General features: G+C 34.3%; 1 long non-coding RNA gene across 1 annotated transcript; it reads right to left on the bottom strand.

Annotated features, from left to right (window-relative positions):
• Nucleotides 1-2,539: 2,539 nt before the first annotated feature.
• On the bottom strand, nt 2,540-4,505 carry LOC142619113 (uncharacterized). Its single transcript, XR_012841450.1, has 3 exons — nt 4,278-4,505; nt 3,519-4,072; nt 2,540-3,210 (listed from the first exon to the last, which is right to left on the bottom strand). It is a non-coding gene; the product is annotated as an uncharacterized LOC142619113 (long non-coding RNA).
• Between the last annotated feature and the right edge of the window lie 13,304 nt (nt 4,506-17,809).

Below are 17,809 nucleotides of genomic sequence, written 5' to 3'. Positions count from 1 at the left end.
CATCTCATTGCGATAGGCCCCAAATTAGAGGGGAATATCTTGCACATCAAGGTCTTATTCTTAGAGTAGATGTCTATACTTTGGTTATAATGACTAACATACTCCACAGGATTGGTCTTACCATTGAAGATAGTGAAGGTAGGCCTAGTGAATCTTCGCGAAAAATTTGTGCTGTCTATCTCTTGTGAGAATGAAGATTGAGATATCAACTACAATGCCCTATGCATTGTTCCCCGAGGTTTGAGGGGTATGGGGATCTCCGAGACCTCAGAATGCCAAACATTGAGGGGGTGATATCCTGGTCCTTTCCTTATGCAGTGGGGATTCTTCCCTCCTATACCTCTAAGGTGGACAAACCATTCTCTCCCTATAAAGTGGGGATTGCCTTCTATCATGATTTCTTTGTCGTTCCCCCATGCTACTTTCACCTCTTCGAGAATGACTCGGTGTAGGACTAGGGCCCCTTCCGTAGCGGCGCTCTTCATCATTTCTTCAGAGGCAGACTTCATTCCTTCTTTGGCGGCGGTCTTCATTCCTCCTAACCTCTTGTTGTAGGGCCAATACTTGATCCCTTAGCCTATCCATTTCCTTATCCTTGCTGGATTGGGATGGTCTCGTAAAGTTAGTAGTTGACCTTTCCCTATGTAGGGGGGATGCGAATTCCCAGTTGCACCCTCGCTAGGGTTGCTCCTAATTCTGCCTATGTACCTCAAACCGTACACACCTGTCCTCATGGACTAATTCCTCTGAGATGCTTGGATGAGAGAAGTGGGCAAGACCACTACTTGATTAATTTGCCATACTCTTCCTAAACCAACTTCTAAGCCTATTGCTTGGTGAAAATTCCTACAGAAAACGCCAATTGTGGGGTATAAGAAACTCAAACTCAAATAGATTCGAGCTTAAATTTCAAAGTAACTAACAAGCACAATTTATTTGTTATAAAAATAAGGTAGAAATTCCACAATGGGAGACTTAAACAATTGACTAAGAGAATAAGGGCGAGAATAAACTAATCAAAAATACATAAACTGCTTTCCCATGATGTGTGGAGTTAACAAGAAAACAAAAGTACATTGTATCTCTCCTTAGCTTCTTCATCTCTCTCTTCCTCTCTCTCTCTCTAGTGTCCTTTTTCTTAAGATCTTCCAGCCTCCTCTCTGTTGTAGCCACCTCCCCAATTATAATCATTTTTCCTTTTCTTATGTCTCCAACTAGCCTGCCCCCAGCAGAATATTTTGGGCTGCTTGTCCCATCCTCCCTTGGTTCTATCCCCCTTTCATGATGAAATAGGACTTTTAGGGGTGCTTGCACTGTTCAGATTATCTTACATGTATCGGGCAAGAGATTAGGTAGAGAACCTCTCAATAATGCGGAGGTGATGACCTCTGTGACCCTTATCATTTCAAGAAGTTTCCCAAGATGCAATTGTTGGGAGTGGCATCTCAACTAAAAAGAAAGAAGAAAAGAGGGGGATCGGTTGCCTGTGGTTCTTCTTTTGGTCACCCAAGGATCACCTGTGCTCATGACCTCGGATAAGAGTTCCAGTATTGGTGGCATACTCGGATCTCCATGGGAATTATCCTGGGGAGCTTCCCTTTACTATTCATAGAGATGGGTCTAACCCATTTCTTCAAGTATGATCTTCTAAGGAGCTTTCCCTTTACTATACACTCCCCTCTTTTGAGATTTAAATAAATGACACTTCACCTCAAATTTGAAGGGAAAAAACAGTTTTCCTCACTGACATTCGTTTGACCAAACTTTGTTAAATTAATATTAAAATATTGTGTTTTGACCTACCATTTGCTTAAGGGTAAATTTCCAAATTATTCTCCATTTTTGAATTAAAATGTGTTGTTTTAAAATTTCAATTAAATTGTATTGTAAAATATTAAGTATGGCTTTTGCTTCTTTTTTTTCATGGTGGTATGGTGAGATTTTCCATTGCAAGTGTTTTGGTGCTTGATAAATTATGCATTTTTATTCTAAATTTATCGATTATATTTTTACTAACCATGGCTAAAATTTTGTAAAGATATTTTCAAAGAAATTTAAAATATTTTGTTACTAATATAAATAGAAAAGAGAAGAGTGTTAATTTTTTCAAACCTTAGGAGATGGGAGTGTTTTTCCCCTTCAAATTTGGAGTGGACTGTCATTCTTCCAAACTTGAAGAGAGTGGAGTGTTATTACCCCCAACTAAAATATCAAACAAGTATGAAAATGTAATGTAATAGCTATACATGTGGTTTAACTATTTAGTAGTATAATTATGTTTTTATTACAATGAATACTCATTCCTTATGAATAGTTATTCTTTAAAACAAGGAATAACTATTCCTTTCTAAAAGAGTTACAATAGTTATTCTTTAGTAGGTGTAATAATTTCTAAAATTAATATATTTCTAAATAAACAAATTTTCTATATGCACATAACAATTATGGTAATAAAAAATCATCCAAAAATAAATCATCTATCTCAAATTAATATAAAAAAAAGTTATTTTCTTGGAAATATAATTGTTTGAGTAAGATATTTCTTAAAATAAATCTTAAATTTTATTCTAATGTTACAACTCACAACCAAACTTGTAAATAAGTTTAGTTAATTCATTACAACACATTTTATTTCTAGTAACAAAGATTACCATTCCAATCATAATTCCGACTCAGTGTATCGAGTTAGAAGTAAACTAAATCTATAAACATTTTGTACACATGCACAATTTGGGAAAATAGCAATGCTTATGGAAAAGTAGTACTTCTGGTCTAAATTCAATGTATAGCTCACCTTTGGCTACATGACATCCATAAATGATCCCTAATTCTGGTCTACCACATATATTTCTTGATTCATCAGCTGCTGGATTGAAATATCATGAAAAGACTCTGGCAAAGCTGGTCTTGGAACAAGAAGCTCTTGAGACACATGTCGCATTGTAGGCCGAGATTTGGGATCAGAACGAAGGCATGTCAGGGCTAGTATTACAACAAGAACCACACTTGGACCAACTGGTCTATACAAGGGATGAGAGAGGCGTGGGTCCAATATATCTTTAAGCATTCTGTGTTTAGTAGATGACGACGAGGACGATGATAAAGATAAGATAAACTCTCCCGGATGCTTTCCCATTATTGTTTCTAATGCTACTACACCAAAACTGTAAGCATCGCATTTCTCTGTCACAACAGTGGTGTAGGCAAGTTCTGGAGAAAACAAACATGGTCAAAAAATTAAGGAAAGATTTCATTTGATGGGGGTTTTTTAATTTGTTGCATCCTTTGATTTCATATAAGTGTGTTTATATATATATATATATATATATATGTATATAGTTTAAGAGAAAGATTTCATTTAAGCAATAAACATAATAAAAAGGACCAATTTCACCTACGTATAATGCCTGTGTTAAACAGAGTACCATTGCATAACCACCTGTCCTATAAGGGGAGGAAAAAAAATGCACAATATTTTGGAGAAATTAAAAGTAAAACATTGGTTAAAAAAAGAATACCTGGTGCCATATATCCATAAGTGCCGGCTAATTTCGTTGGATTTGAGGAGGTGGACAAGGGGGGAAACCTGTGAGATCACCGCACAAATCCTTGTTGCCGATGAATGCCTGAGGAGACTTGAAACCATGTGGTATTGGACCAATAAGAATGTTAAAACTCAGGTCTAGAGTCATCAAATTCTCCAAATTTGATATTTCTAGAGGGATGGAGCCGGTAATACGATTGTGACTAAGGAGAAGTTCCTTTAATTGAGTAAGTCTGGCAAGTGAAATAGGTAGCTCACCCGAAACATAATTATAGGACAGGTCCAAGAGGGTTAGTTTTGAAAAATTACCTATCTCTGGTGGTATGCTCCCTTTAAGTTCATTATATCGGAGATCAATCTTTGTGACGCTTCCACCTTCATCACAAGCTATACCAAGCCAATTGCAAGAACTTGACATGTCGAGGTTGGTAGTATTATTCCACCACCCTGTCTTGAGCAAAGCCTCCAATTCTAGGGACGATGATTGAGATGTCACGGTTGTAGCAAAGGTAACCCATAATATTGTCACTACGGCAATGAAAAAAGAAGACACCATTTTACAAATTCTCAAAGTCCTGTTGAGTTCAGTGGTCTGATTTCTGGGTTCTTGCTTTGGATACATAAAGGGGTTTGGAATTGACTATAAGTCGACAACACTGCTTAGAAGTGGCAAAAATTTTCGAAATTATTAGTGTTTTAAAATATTTAGTAATGAATCGAGAGGGGAGCTTACGAAAATTGGAACTCGAGTTTCTTGTTATTGCCTGTGTTTGAAATTCTTTCGCTTCTTTTTTCACGACCTTTTCCCACATGACCCTGACAAAAGAAAGAAAAAAGAGAAATCACAGCCACAATTTTTTTTTTTAGATATGATATGCACAGCCACAATTGTTGACTGTGTGGGTGCAAACACACCGCCACAATTGTTGGCTGTGTGGGAATGCAATCACACAGTCAATGTGAGTGCTGTGGATGTGGGAATCGTTCTTACATAATACTCGAGTACACATTGCCACGTCCTCAACTTCCACGTAATCTTATGATAGTCATTTTCTTAAACTCGAGTTTCTTGTCAAACTTGAAATTCACAAACTCGAATTGATAAATTGCTAAATATTTATCAAAGGTAAAACACTAATAGTTTCAAAAAATAGTAATATTTGATTATTTTTGCAGCCTAGAAGTCAATATTCATTATTCAAGGTCAATGACTCTCGAGAGGAAGGAATAAATTCGAGTAATATTCTCTGCGTGAATATTACTCCCAAAGTCAGTTAAGTCAAGTCAATAGAAGAAGATGATGCGTGAATATTACTCCCAAAGTCACTGAAGTCAAGTCAATAGAAGAAGATGATTCGAGTAATATACTCTGCGTGAATGTTACTCGAATTATCTTCTTCTATTGACTTGACTTAACTGACTTTGGAGAGTGCGTGATGTTGATGCCCTCCTCATTCTGTGTCTACTACACAACTAGATGGAGAAACAAAACTATGGCTCTCCTCTCTTATCTACCGAAAAAATAGAAGTTAGTTGAAGGCAAATATTAGAGTTATAAACTTTTTTATTAATATTTTTGTAAAGAAATGTGGTATGTCCACAACATTTTTACAACAAATCATAGGTGATTAGTTGTTATTAATTTAAATTAGTCGCAAACTTGCGCGTTGCGCATGATAATTTTTTTTGTAGTGATCCTATTAAACTATTGTACTGCAATTTGGACTAATTTAATAAATAGTAATATATTTCATAATCATATGTTCATTTATTTTAAGAACAATAAAAAATGTAATATATATATATATATATATAAGAAAAATTTATGTCTTACAAAAATGAAAACAATAAAAAAAAATTAGGAATTCAAAAGGCAAGTTAGTGAAAATAATCATTTTTTAATAAAATTTATTTATAATGTTTTTTGTATCATTAAAAAAGTACTATATAAAATTTGAAAATTATTCTTTTAGTTTTAAACAAGCTTTCTCAAACCCTATTTTTTCTACCCTTTAATCCAAAACACTGAAAAACGCATCTAAAAAATTAATAAAACTTAACAATGATTAACTGGACCAATTAGGAAAACAATTCGTTGTTGATAATCTATTGAGATTATTGAGTTCAAATCTTCTGTCCCACTTTTTCTGCTCCACTCTATACTCCACCAATAAAAATTTGCCACGTATTCACCGCATTAATTAAATAATACTATTAATTAATAACGGTAGCATTAATAAGTCAATAAATGGTAGTATTTAATTAATGCGGTGAATACGTGGCAAGTTTTTATTGGTGGAGTATAGAGTGGAGCAGGAAAAGTGGGACAGAAGATTTGGACTCGAGATTATTATCTTTATAGAAATTACAAATTCGTCCACCAACAAAGATTATCAAATAAATAATTATTAGCAAAATCTTAGAATGAAATTTCTATATATGCATTGTTGTAAAATAAACCAAAGGGATAAATAAAAAGAACTTGTGATCAAGAATTCGAATACCAAAATACCTAAATATAAATAAAAGTCTATAGTCTATACAAATTTATCAAAGAGAGAAACAAATGTCATGTGACAATTAAATCAACAATAACAAAAAGAACCATTAGCGGAAAAAATAAGTGGTTTAAACAATAGAAAAATCTACCGAAAGAGAAACAAAATTGGAGAGAGAGAGAGAGAGAGAGAGAGAGCATTGACCTCTTTTGTCGTGGACAACTTGGAAGGAATAGAGGAGGGGTGAAAATGAAATAATAAGAAGTTTATATGAAAATTAAGATGGAAGAAGAACGGTGGAGTAAATGAAAATTTGAACAAAGTGAAATTGTAGAATTTTTAAGAAGATATAAATGAGAAAATTTTAAAAATCTATAGAGGGAATCAAATGAAATTTTTTTAAAAAAAATGATCAGAGGAGATGAAAGATTGAATTAAGAAGACAACAATTGACAAAGATGAAAAGTTGAACAAAGTAAAAATTGCAAAAATAAAACATAAAATTATAAAGGATGCTAAAGATGTGGTGCAAAAAGATTTTTGTAAACATTCTTTACATGCCTCCAAAAATAAAAATAAAAAGGCTATATGTTATATTAGGAGTTGAAGAATGGGAACAGATCTTTAAGAATATAATAGATCATAATTAATTTCACTCACCAAATAGAAATATAAACCAATTTTTCTGCAAAGTAAATCTTAAAATTTTCTCTCCTTCCATTGTTTTTTTTTTCTCTTGATCACTTAAAATACAAGAGAAAGTTAAGTATCTTTGCAATAGTACCATTAAAACATAAAATAAAATAATAATACAAAACCAAATCCAAAATTATCTCTTCCATAATAATATTTTTTATATATTTATTATTCACACAACATGCTGATTAAGAAAAACGAAACAACAAACAAAACAAATTAGAGACAGAATTACAATTTACGATAGCCAACTATATTGATAGAACTAAATTAAAATAATATATATCTAATTAGACTTTTTTTTCTACGTTCCATCTCAAGCAATGAATATAGGAGAATAAATGGGTTCAAAAAAATAGAAGGAAGCAAAAGAAATACTATGGAAACTACCAAAAATAAAAATACACCATCACCACATTCACAATAAAATAGAAGAAAAGAAAAATAAATTAATTTAAACCATGAATTAAACAAAAGATACCCATAACATGCATGAAGGCACGGTGGATGGTTCACTCTAAATAATGTGAAAATTTTGGTGGAATTTAGTAAAGAATAATTCAAAAGTATTGTAATTGAAGGAATTTTACCTTAAGAGACTGATATACATTTCTTTGTAAAGAATGTCTTTTGTCTAGACTTGCTCTCTAGAAAAGTATGTATACTTCATTTAGGGTGTCATACTCGTGTTGTATTATAATTCTTTAAAAATTGTTCATGTAGTTCCTGTAATCTATTCACATATAAAGATGCTCTATTTATACTTGGGAGTTGCTTTGGTTATATTGACAACTCATCAGTCATCATCATAAAAGGCAGAATTTAATACTAATTTATCTTTAGATATATGATCATACATTATTTGGGGTCCCTCCTCATAAATGTTAAGATATAAATCTTCGTAACCGAAAAATGGGTAAAGAGTATAATGATTAAAGCAATTTAATAATTAGTTTGTGGCTTAGTACCCGCTGAAGGGAAAAAAGAAAAAGAAAAATAATGTTACTCTAGGAAGATAGATTTAACATAGGAAAGATTTGAGGAGGCCATTTTGCATTTAATCATTAATGTAGTGATTTATATAATAATCTTACCGCCAGCCCATCAACTTAATCATAATGGAATATTAAACATTTAAATTAAAGTCGATAATATGTAAAGACAAAGTTATATGTAAGGTTAAAACTGCCTAAGATGAATTTGTAAAGTTAATAATCAATTTATATATTTTTTGTAAAAGAAATTAGGAATAAAAATTAAATAAGAAAAATAAAGATTATATGGTCAATGACGTGGCAAATGAGGTGGTGCAACAGGAGGTAGACAACAATAAATGCTATGTTTCAGCTTTTAGATATAGTAGTCGCAGACCCATGCGATGCGTGGAAATATACAACTATTTTGTAACATTTTATAACATATGATTTATTCTATAAAACGTACGGGAGATATTATTTATAAGATTATTCTTCATCTCTCCATCTCTATAAACATATCATTCTATTATTTTGAGTTTTTTTATTATTTAAAAATTTAGGTGCATTCGATTGATATTAGTCTATTATATTTTTTGAGATGAAAGATAGAAATACTATTTTTTTTTCAAGTGATCTATTTTATTCAAACTTTTGTATAGTGTGTTATGGTTTTGTTTTCTACAACTAAAATTTTTAAGTTCCAAAATTAATTATTTGAATTTCTCATTCTCTTAAGAAGATTATCATGATAATCAAACCTCATTACAAATTTACAATTGATATTACTTAAATAATTTATAGAGACATTAAAATACATAACCATCTCACTTCTTAAATATCTAAAAATTAACTCAAACCAAAACTATAAGATAGAGAGTACATGTGATAAATAACTCAAAAAACACACCACCAAAGTGTATCATCCAAAAGTAGAGACACAAAAAAATTCATTACTCTAAATTTACAATCGCAAGAAGGAATTAATAATTGAGAGAGAGAGAGAGAGAGAGAGAGAGAGAGAGAGAGAGAGAACAATCACCCTTTTTGGAAGAGAATGTGAGACAAATAATAAAATTATATAAAATAAGATGAGTAGAAAAATATTTTACAGAAAAAAGTATAGTTCCAAACACCAAATTATTCAAGTCATGCTATGTAATAGAATAATAGTAAATCATTCTATAATTTCAAAGGATAACATGTAACGAATAAAGAAAATTAAATTAAAAAGATAATAAATTAAAATATAACCAAATCATATCAATCTAAAGTAGAGTAAAACATAAAAATTTATCAATCTAAAGAATCAAAATCCACCAAAATAAAGAATATATATATATATATATATATAGAGAGAGAGAGAGAGAGAGAGAGAGAGAGAGAGAGAGAGAATTCACCTTTTTGTATGAGCAAAATATGGGGAGAAGAAGAGTCAAAAAATAAAAGGAAGTTGAAGGGATGGAGAAAGTGTAAGGTCAAGATGAAGAGTAGTGAGGAGATAAAAAGGTTAAAATAAGTAAATGTTGGAAAATGTGTAATTGTAAAGTGGCAAATTAATAAGGAGAAAAAAAAAAGTTAAAATAAGAGAGAGAAAATATTGAAAATAGATTGATGATGTGGTGTTGGTGTGGCGCTGATGTGGCTCAACAGGAGCCTAGTAATATTAAACTCTATGCTTCAACTTTTAGATATATATAGATATAGATTTTAATCTAACACTAAGATTATTTTTTTGCCCCAAGAATAATAGCCAGTAACAACTTGTCACTTAAGATTTGTTATAAAAATGTTGTAAAAATATTATGGACATATCATTTCTCTTTTATAAATTATGAATATGGTGTGTGGTTATTGATAAATGAAAAAATGATGTCAATGGTTAACCTAAATGGGAAATTCCAAGAACTAGCAAAGGAGGGGGTTTGTTTTTGTATTGGAAAGCATCACTCAATCTTGTTGTTGAGGACTCCCACAAGTATAACATTGACACTTCTATGAATAAGAATACTGAGACGGAATGGAGATTTATAGGTTTTTATGGGGAACCAGAGACTTTCAAGCAACATAAGACTCGGAGTAAACTTAGGGGTTTGAATAACCGTCCCAATATTCCATGGCTTTGTGCTGATGATTTTAACAAAATCATGAAACTAGTTGAGAAATTGGGATGAGCTTTGAACAATCATAATCAAATGCAGCTTTTTAGGGACGTGATTGATGAATGTGGATTTATGGATCTGGGATACATGAGCACTAACTTTACCTGGAGTAAACATTTTGAAGATGGACATTCTATTTGGGAGAGGCTAGATAAGGCTTTGGCCACAAGCAATTGGCTCCTAAGGTTCCTTGGTACACGAGTAACTCACTTCTTTTGCCACACATTGGACCACACTCTTTTCTCATTAATCTTTTTGGGCTTGAAATTCCACCACGTAAGAGAATATTTTGGTTTGAGGAGAAGTGGCTGTCAGACAGTCGCTATGGAGAAACCATAAAGACATCGTGGCTGGCATCAGTAGGGTCGGGAGCAAGCACTAATGTTTTGATGAAAGTGGAAAATTGTAGCAAAGACCTAACATGGTGCAGTAAAAATTGTTTTAGGAACATTTAAGGGGATTTCGAAGAGAAGAAGAGAGCCCTTAAGATAGCCAAGAATGAGGCCATGGAGAGTGGGTGTAATGATCGGGTTAGGGAGATTAGTTTTGACATAAATGATTACTTGATAGAGAAACATGAATGTGAAGCTAAAGATCTAGAATACAGTGGCTTAGCAATGGTGATAGTAATTCCAAGTATTCCCACAATAAAGCAACACAATGTGTTATGATCCTAGTGTCCCATACTGGTTAAGTGTAAGCTTAATCATGTGTTTATAAGCTCTTGGGTACCCTCCTCTTGCAAGCCAATTTTCAGAGGTGAGTTCTACCCATGGGTTTGTAACATTTGGTATCAGAGCCAACCATCACCCCAATTAATTAGGTGTAGCTCATTGAGTATGGGATCAAATGAGTTGCAGCTTTGTGGTCGGATCTCAAAAGGGGCAACCTAAAGTCTGGATTAAAATAACTGATAATTGAGTGGAGCTACCAAAAAGAGAAAAGGCTATCAATGGGTTAGTGTCGCTAGAGTGAGCCATTGTGGACGTCGGCTGCGGAGTGCGATGGAATGTTATGATCCTAGTGTCCCGCATTGGTTAAGTGTAAGCTTAACCATGTGTTTATAAGCTCTCGGACACCCTCCCCTTGCAAGCCGATTTTTAGGGGTGAGTTCTACCCATGAGTTTGTAACACAATGACATAAGAAATTTCCATTATGGGCATCAAGGATAGCTCGGCACAGTGGTAGGTCCTACCTAAAACTAATGGGAGAATTCATGGAATGGGAATTAAGTGCTGCATTAAAACAAATGGCATCGCTTAAGGTGACTGGTCTGGATGTCATGCCTCCATTGTTTTTCCAACACTTCAGGTAGGTAGTTGATCATGATGTCAATTAGTTCGTCTTGTCTTGGTAGAATTCAAATACTTTCACACACCCAGTAGATCATACTTTCATTACTCTAATCCCCAAAACAAAAAGCCCTGAATTAGTTTTCGAGTATAGACCTATTAGCCTGTGTAATACGCTGTATAAATTTTTCTCAAAAGTTTTAGCAAACAGGTTAAAAAAATTTCTTCCCTACCTAATCATAGAAAACCATTCAGCCTTTGCAAAAAATCATCAGATCATAAATAATATTCTTGCTGCTCTTGAAACATTGCATTGTATGAAGAAGCATGATTTGAGGAAGAATGGGTTCATGGCTCTAAAGTTAGATATGAGCAAGGCGTACGATCATGTGGAATGGGTTTTCCTAGAAAAGCTAATGAAAAAATGAGTTTTGTCAAAAATCGATTGATCAAATTATGGTGTGTGTGAAAACTGTCTCCTATTCCATTCTAATAAATGGCGAACCTAAGGGCTTGATCCACCCCATAAGAGGTATAAAGCAAGGGATCCTCTATCTCCTTTCCTTTTTCTCTTATGCACTGAAGGCTTATATTGTCTAATTAAGCAAGTTGTAAGAATTTGAGACATCAGAGGTTTTTCCATGTGCAAATGAGGACCAAAACTAACACACTTTTTTTTTTTTTTGTAGATGATAGCCTCCTCTTAAGCATCTTTTGGCCAAAAGATTAACAAAGAAAAAATGGCTTTCTTTTTAAGCAGATCTACTCAGGAGTGTATACGAGATGCTATCAAGAGAATGCTGGGAGTTTAAGAGATCAAGCACTATGAAAAGTATTTGGTCCTTCCATCTCTGATTGGGAGAGGCGATAAAGCTAGCTTTAGCTACATTAAAAAAAGGGTGTGGAAGAAGTTACAAGGTTGGAAAGGGAATTTTTTTCTCAAGCAGGAAGAGAAGTCTTAATCAAAACGGTTATACAAGCTATCCCTACCTTTGCAATGGGCTATTTCAAACTATCCTTGGGCTATGCAATGAAATAGAGGCTTCGATAAAAAAATTCTTTTTGGGGGGCAGCAAGGAGATAAAAGAAAAATACATTGGGTACGGTGGGATTAGTTGACAAAATCTAAGGTGATTGGTGGGATGAGATTTAGAGATTTGCTCTCCTTAATGATTATTTGCTGGCAAAACAAGCATAAAGGCTTTTGCATGATAAAAAGACTCTCTTCTATCATATCTTCAAGGCACACTTCTTTCCCCTATGTTCTATTATGGAGGCAAAGGAGTCGGCCTCGAGGTCATATGCTTGGAAGAGCACATTATACAGTAGGGATGTTATCCAAAGAGGCTCTTGTTGGATAGTGGGAGATGGGAGATCAATCAAAATCTAGCAGCACCACTGGATGCCAATAAAGCACTCAACTAAAATAGCCTCCCTGGCGGTGGAGACAATGGGTGAAGCAACAATGGATTGCCTAGTTGATGCTGAGTTGAGACAATGGATTAGAGAGATGGTTGATAGAATTTTCCTCCTAGAGGAGGTTAGATTGATAAAAAAAAAAAATACATTGGCTTGGGTAGCTTCAGAAGACTCCCTCTACTAGTCTTTCTCACATGATGGACATTATTACTGCAAATCTAGCTATAGATTCTTAAAGGAGGAAGCTAATCTTAGTTTTCATGGTGACCATATGGAACATGACAGAGAGCTACGGAAGGAATTTGAGCACTATCCTCCCAAAATAAGGGAAAGAATTTCATATGGAGAGCTTGTAGAAATGGTTTACCAACCAAAGAGAATTTGGTCCGTCAAAATATCATACTTGATTCCTCTTATGATCAGTGGCGGTGACACGTTATACTCAGGGTGTTCCCAAGAACACCCTGGCTTGAAAAAAAAAATTATATATAATAATTAAAATTTTTTTTTTATTTGTTTACCCTTAAAAAAAATTAGGAACACCTTCAATCAAAATTAGGAACACCCTCAAATTAAAAAAAAAAATTGTAACAGAGACAAAGCCCACAACAAGCCCAACAGATTACAGAGGTAGCAAACCCATAGATTCTCAAATAAAAAAAAAAAAAAAAACCAATACAGAGCAAATCACTAATCAGAAATCAAACTCACGGTCACGTCACTCTCACAGCAAACCAAACTCCAAAACAAACAGAGCAGACCAACCCTAAGCCCCAATACAGAGCAAACCAAACCCACAGTCATGTCGCTCGTAGCTCACAACTTGCTCGTCATCGCCGTAGCTCGCTTGTCTTCATCTTCATCATTGTCATTGTCGCTCATCGCAGATCGCCCTTCATCGCAGATCACAGTCTCGCAGATCGCAAATCGGGATCACAGAACTGCTCTAGTGCTCGATGCTTGGTGCTCGTGCTCCCTCCCTCAAGGTATTTCTCTCTCTTTTTCTCTCTGACTCTCTCTCTCTCTCTCTCTTTCTCTCTCTCTCTCTCTCTCTCTCTCTCTCTCTCTCTCTCTCTTTATCTGAATCTAAAATGAACTTAATGAAGACAGTCTCTCTCTTTATTCTTTAATAATCTAACTCAATAACTCTTTCTCTTTTGAACTGCGACTCTGAGTATGTGATTGGTCATTGGCTAAATGGCTAGCCGAACCTTTACTCTTGTCTCTTTAGCTTTATTATTTATTTATTTTTTGCCTATTTTTTGACTTTTTAAATTTGGCTTTATCTTATTCTTATCCGTTGGTGTTGGTCAGTGTGTGTTGGTGTTAGTGAGATATTGATTGTCTTTTAGTGTAATGTGTATTGTGATTTGTAATTGTGAAATTTTCTTATTGGCAGCTGGCTATTGTGATTGGGGGCATCATGTATGAGGCTTGTGCTTGTCTGTTGAGTGGGGTGGGGTAGATGGGCACATGAGGTCAGATTACACTGCTTTAATTATTGTGCTGCACATAGGATGTGTAATATGCACATGGCTAGCTCTTTTAGTGTAATATGCACATGAGGCTAAACAATATAACAAATTAAAGCAGTATAATTAATGACGAACAAATTAAAGCAATATAGTTTATAGTTACACTAAACAACAATAATTAAAGCAGTATAATTAACCAATACATTATAAAAGACAAACAAATTAAATTATGTTAGACTAAACAACAATTAATAATTTTATGATTAATGAAACAACAATATAACAAATTATAGTTTATAAAAGACAAACAAATTATGAAACAACTAAACAACAATAATTAATAATTTTATTAATATTTCAAATGAACTTATAGTTTATTGTTTATTTTTTTGCCAGAATTATGGACACATATTTGATAAGAAAACCATGCACCTAAAAAAAAAATTCCTGGGAAAATTTTTTAGGAACACCCTAGAAAATATTCCTAGAGCTGCCACTGCTTATGATCATTCTTCAACAGCTCTAGAGACTCCCTTGCACTCTCTTTGGTCATGCACTGAGCTGGAAGTGGTCTGGGATAACTTAGAGTTTCGGGATTTGAGGCATTGTTCTCAATTTCTAGATTTTAAGGCACTCACGGCCTGGATGCTCTTGAACCAGTGCCGGCTAAACCTATAGGCCATTTAGGCCACTGCCTAAGGCCCCACTTGTAAGAGGGGCCCCAATAATAATAATAATATATTATATAATATTGGCTTTTCATCTATAAAATAAATAAATAAATAAATAAAAAAGACTCATTTCTTTGAAGTGACATGAAGGCTAATCCTATCACTAAATCTTTAGCTCGTAGAAGAAAAGATTACAAAAGGCAGAAAATTGAAAGAATAAACAAATAAGAAAAGGCAGGAAAAAAAAAAAAAAACTCTTTACTCTTTGACTCTCTCCATCTTCATTCATTCTAAAAAAAAACATTCTTTTAGCTAGCTTACTCATCAATTGGTGTTGGCAATAGACTTGGTGTGTTCACAGATCTTCATTTCAGGTTCGTTTCTTGTTTTATCTTTCTTTGCCTCTTTTATCTTCTTCATGGTTTGCTGTTGGATATATGGTTTTTTTTTTTTTTGAAGAGGAGTTTGCTGCTGCCTACTCTATTTTTTTCTTCTTTTTGGCCGAACTTTATTTTAGTTGCTTGTACTCTTTACTCTTTTTTCTTTTTTTTGGTTTGTTCTCTTAAATTTAGATTTCTCTAGTAAGCTATAGAATCAGAATGGTCCGAATGGTCATTGGTCAATGGGCCCACTTAAAGAGTTAAAGGCTATAGAATCATTTAGATTTCTCTAGAAGTCTTACACGTTTTTTTTTCTTTTTTTCTTCTTCTTTTTTTTTTTATTTAATAAATCAAATTTAGTGGGATGGAGCCATGGAGGGATAGTGGGCTGGTCTTAGTCTTAGTGGATCAAGTTGAGTCCTTGCTAAAAAGAAGGTTCACTGCTAAAAAAAAAAAAAGTATTGATAGCAATTAACAAAATTATAAATTTAGAATAATTTATTTTGTATTAATATTAATTTTAATTTTTTGTGTAGGTCTAAAGTGTAAAGTAATCATATTAAGTAAAGCTACAATTGTGCTTTTGATAAACCAGGTTCTATTGTTTTATACATTAAATTTACATTATTCTAGTTAAATTGTAATTTTTTATATTATAAATTGTGTTTCATTTATTCGTAAATACTTTTCAATTACAAATGTCCCCTAGAAAATATCCATCTGGATATGAAAAACTAAAAAAAAAGAAAAAAAAGACAGAGAATAACTAATTGATTCTCAAAAAGGAGCTATGGACAAATTTATTACTAGTAAAAAAAAAATCTTGTAGAAAATTTGAGTGAAGGTTTTGTAAGTGGACAATTTGTACCCAATCTGATCACTCGGCGGACTCAAGCCCAAAGAGCCTTATACAATAAAATTTGTAGAGTGTTGGCTTGAAATCTAGATTGTGGAATATTGGACAGAACGTAATCAAGCTAGATTGCCATTACCCATGTATTCGATAGATAAAAATAGCAAAGAAACTCTTCTCGGACATAAGCCGAGGACCACTTGTATTGCCTTTATATCTTTTAGACAAAAAAAATCTCCCCTATTCTCATCTCCCTCTTTCTGTTTTATATCCATCTTCTTCTTCCTTTCTCTTTCCACGTGAAACACAGATCTTTCCCTTAGATACTTGTCCCATCCAGCACCTTCTTGAATTCTTCAGACACTAGCTAGAAGGCTAAACATTACTGTTCAGAGGTCATATCTTCATTAATGCGGCCAGGGAGGTAATTGCAGGGTCTTTAATGCGGTGGTAGCAGCTTTTTCTCTTCTGATATTTCTCGCACGTTCTTCCCTCCAATAACTGTGTGGATTACGCCTTTACCCTACAGTTCTTCTGGAATTCTGTCTCCGAACATCTTGGTATGTTCTATGACCATTACCTGACCCATCTGAGGAGATACCCCTCATTGGACAGCTCCTTCAACCCTTATGGTATAAACTGGTTTGGGGGCCTCAAAGTCTATGCTTGAACAGGCTTTCTCCACTAAGTTAGGCCTAAGGCCCAAATGCATTTTCTAATAATTTTACCACCCACAATAGCCCCTGAGAACTCCATTTTTATCCCCATCCGGGGAGAAAAGTGGAGTTTTGAATCAACGGCAAGGACTCCACACGCCCTGCCTCGAGACCGCCTCCCACACGCTAAAACGCCTAGGAATCCAAATCTCAAACCATCATTTCAGAAATCAATCAAATCTAGTAATTACACATTCTCTTTCCTCTCAAGAAGCTCGTGAAGAATCGTCTAACTATCTCTCGTAAGTTTTCAATCTTCTTTATTCATTTCTCCTTGGCTTTTGTCCTCGGCCACCAATCGCACCCTTTCCCTCTCTAAACTTATATTCACACCCCCACCAAATGCGTAGATTCAAGTGTCTATTAGATACTAACACCGGTATGGAGGGTTTTCGGGCCAAATATCATATTCTCCAAGACGTAGGCTTGAGATATTGCCCTGTAGAAGCCATATGCAACGCTAGAAGAGAGGGAGAAGTTATCATCCCTATCATTGCATTCCTAGAAGGTGGGATGACCCTTCCCATGAAAAACGTAACCAGCGAATACCTACGTAACCATAGGTTATGCCTAGATCAATGCACATCAAATGTGTTTAGAGTCTTAGGTTGTGTCGATGCTTTAAATGAATAGATGGGTCTGAACCTCACATGGCACGACGACGTTTATATGTATGAGTGCCATAAACTTAAAGGCGTAGGATATTACCTTAAATCCAGATCTAACATTGTTAGGATCATATCCTGTCTTCCCAAATCCAATAAAGGCATGAAAGATGATTATCTTATTGCCTCGAGAAATTGGTCTGATGGTCCTCACTACTCAGTCCAATGGGGAGACCCAGGTGTGACTCTATAAGAGTTAGACTCCCTAACCTGTGACTTAGTCCAATAAACTTCACCATTTCTGGTTATATTGTATATTATTACATATTTCTTTGACATTTATTGCTGATCTAATCATGCTCTCCTCGGATGTTTTTGCAGATAAACAACACGTATAGCAGCGTTTAAGTCTCTGCAGCGTCGCAGACCTCAATTGCGTTCTTCGATCCGAGGTGTTTGTAAGTGAAGATTTGCAAGTAAGGGCAACCCATCTTATATTAGGACACGACCCTCTATCAGACGA

This window comes from Castanea sativa, chromosome 12 (assembly GCF_040712315.1).
Source record: "Castanea sativa cultivar Marrone di Chiusa Pesio chromosome 12, ASM4071231v1".
Lineage (NCBI taxonomy): Eukaryota > Viridiplantae > Streptophyta > Magnoliopsida > Fagales > Fagaceae > Castanea > Castanea sativa.
Note: the sequence above shows the minus strand (reverse complement) of the source record. Positions and strands in the feature narration are given on the sequence as shown.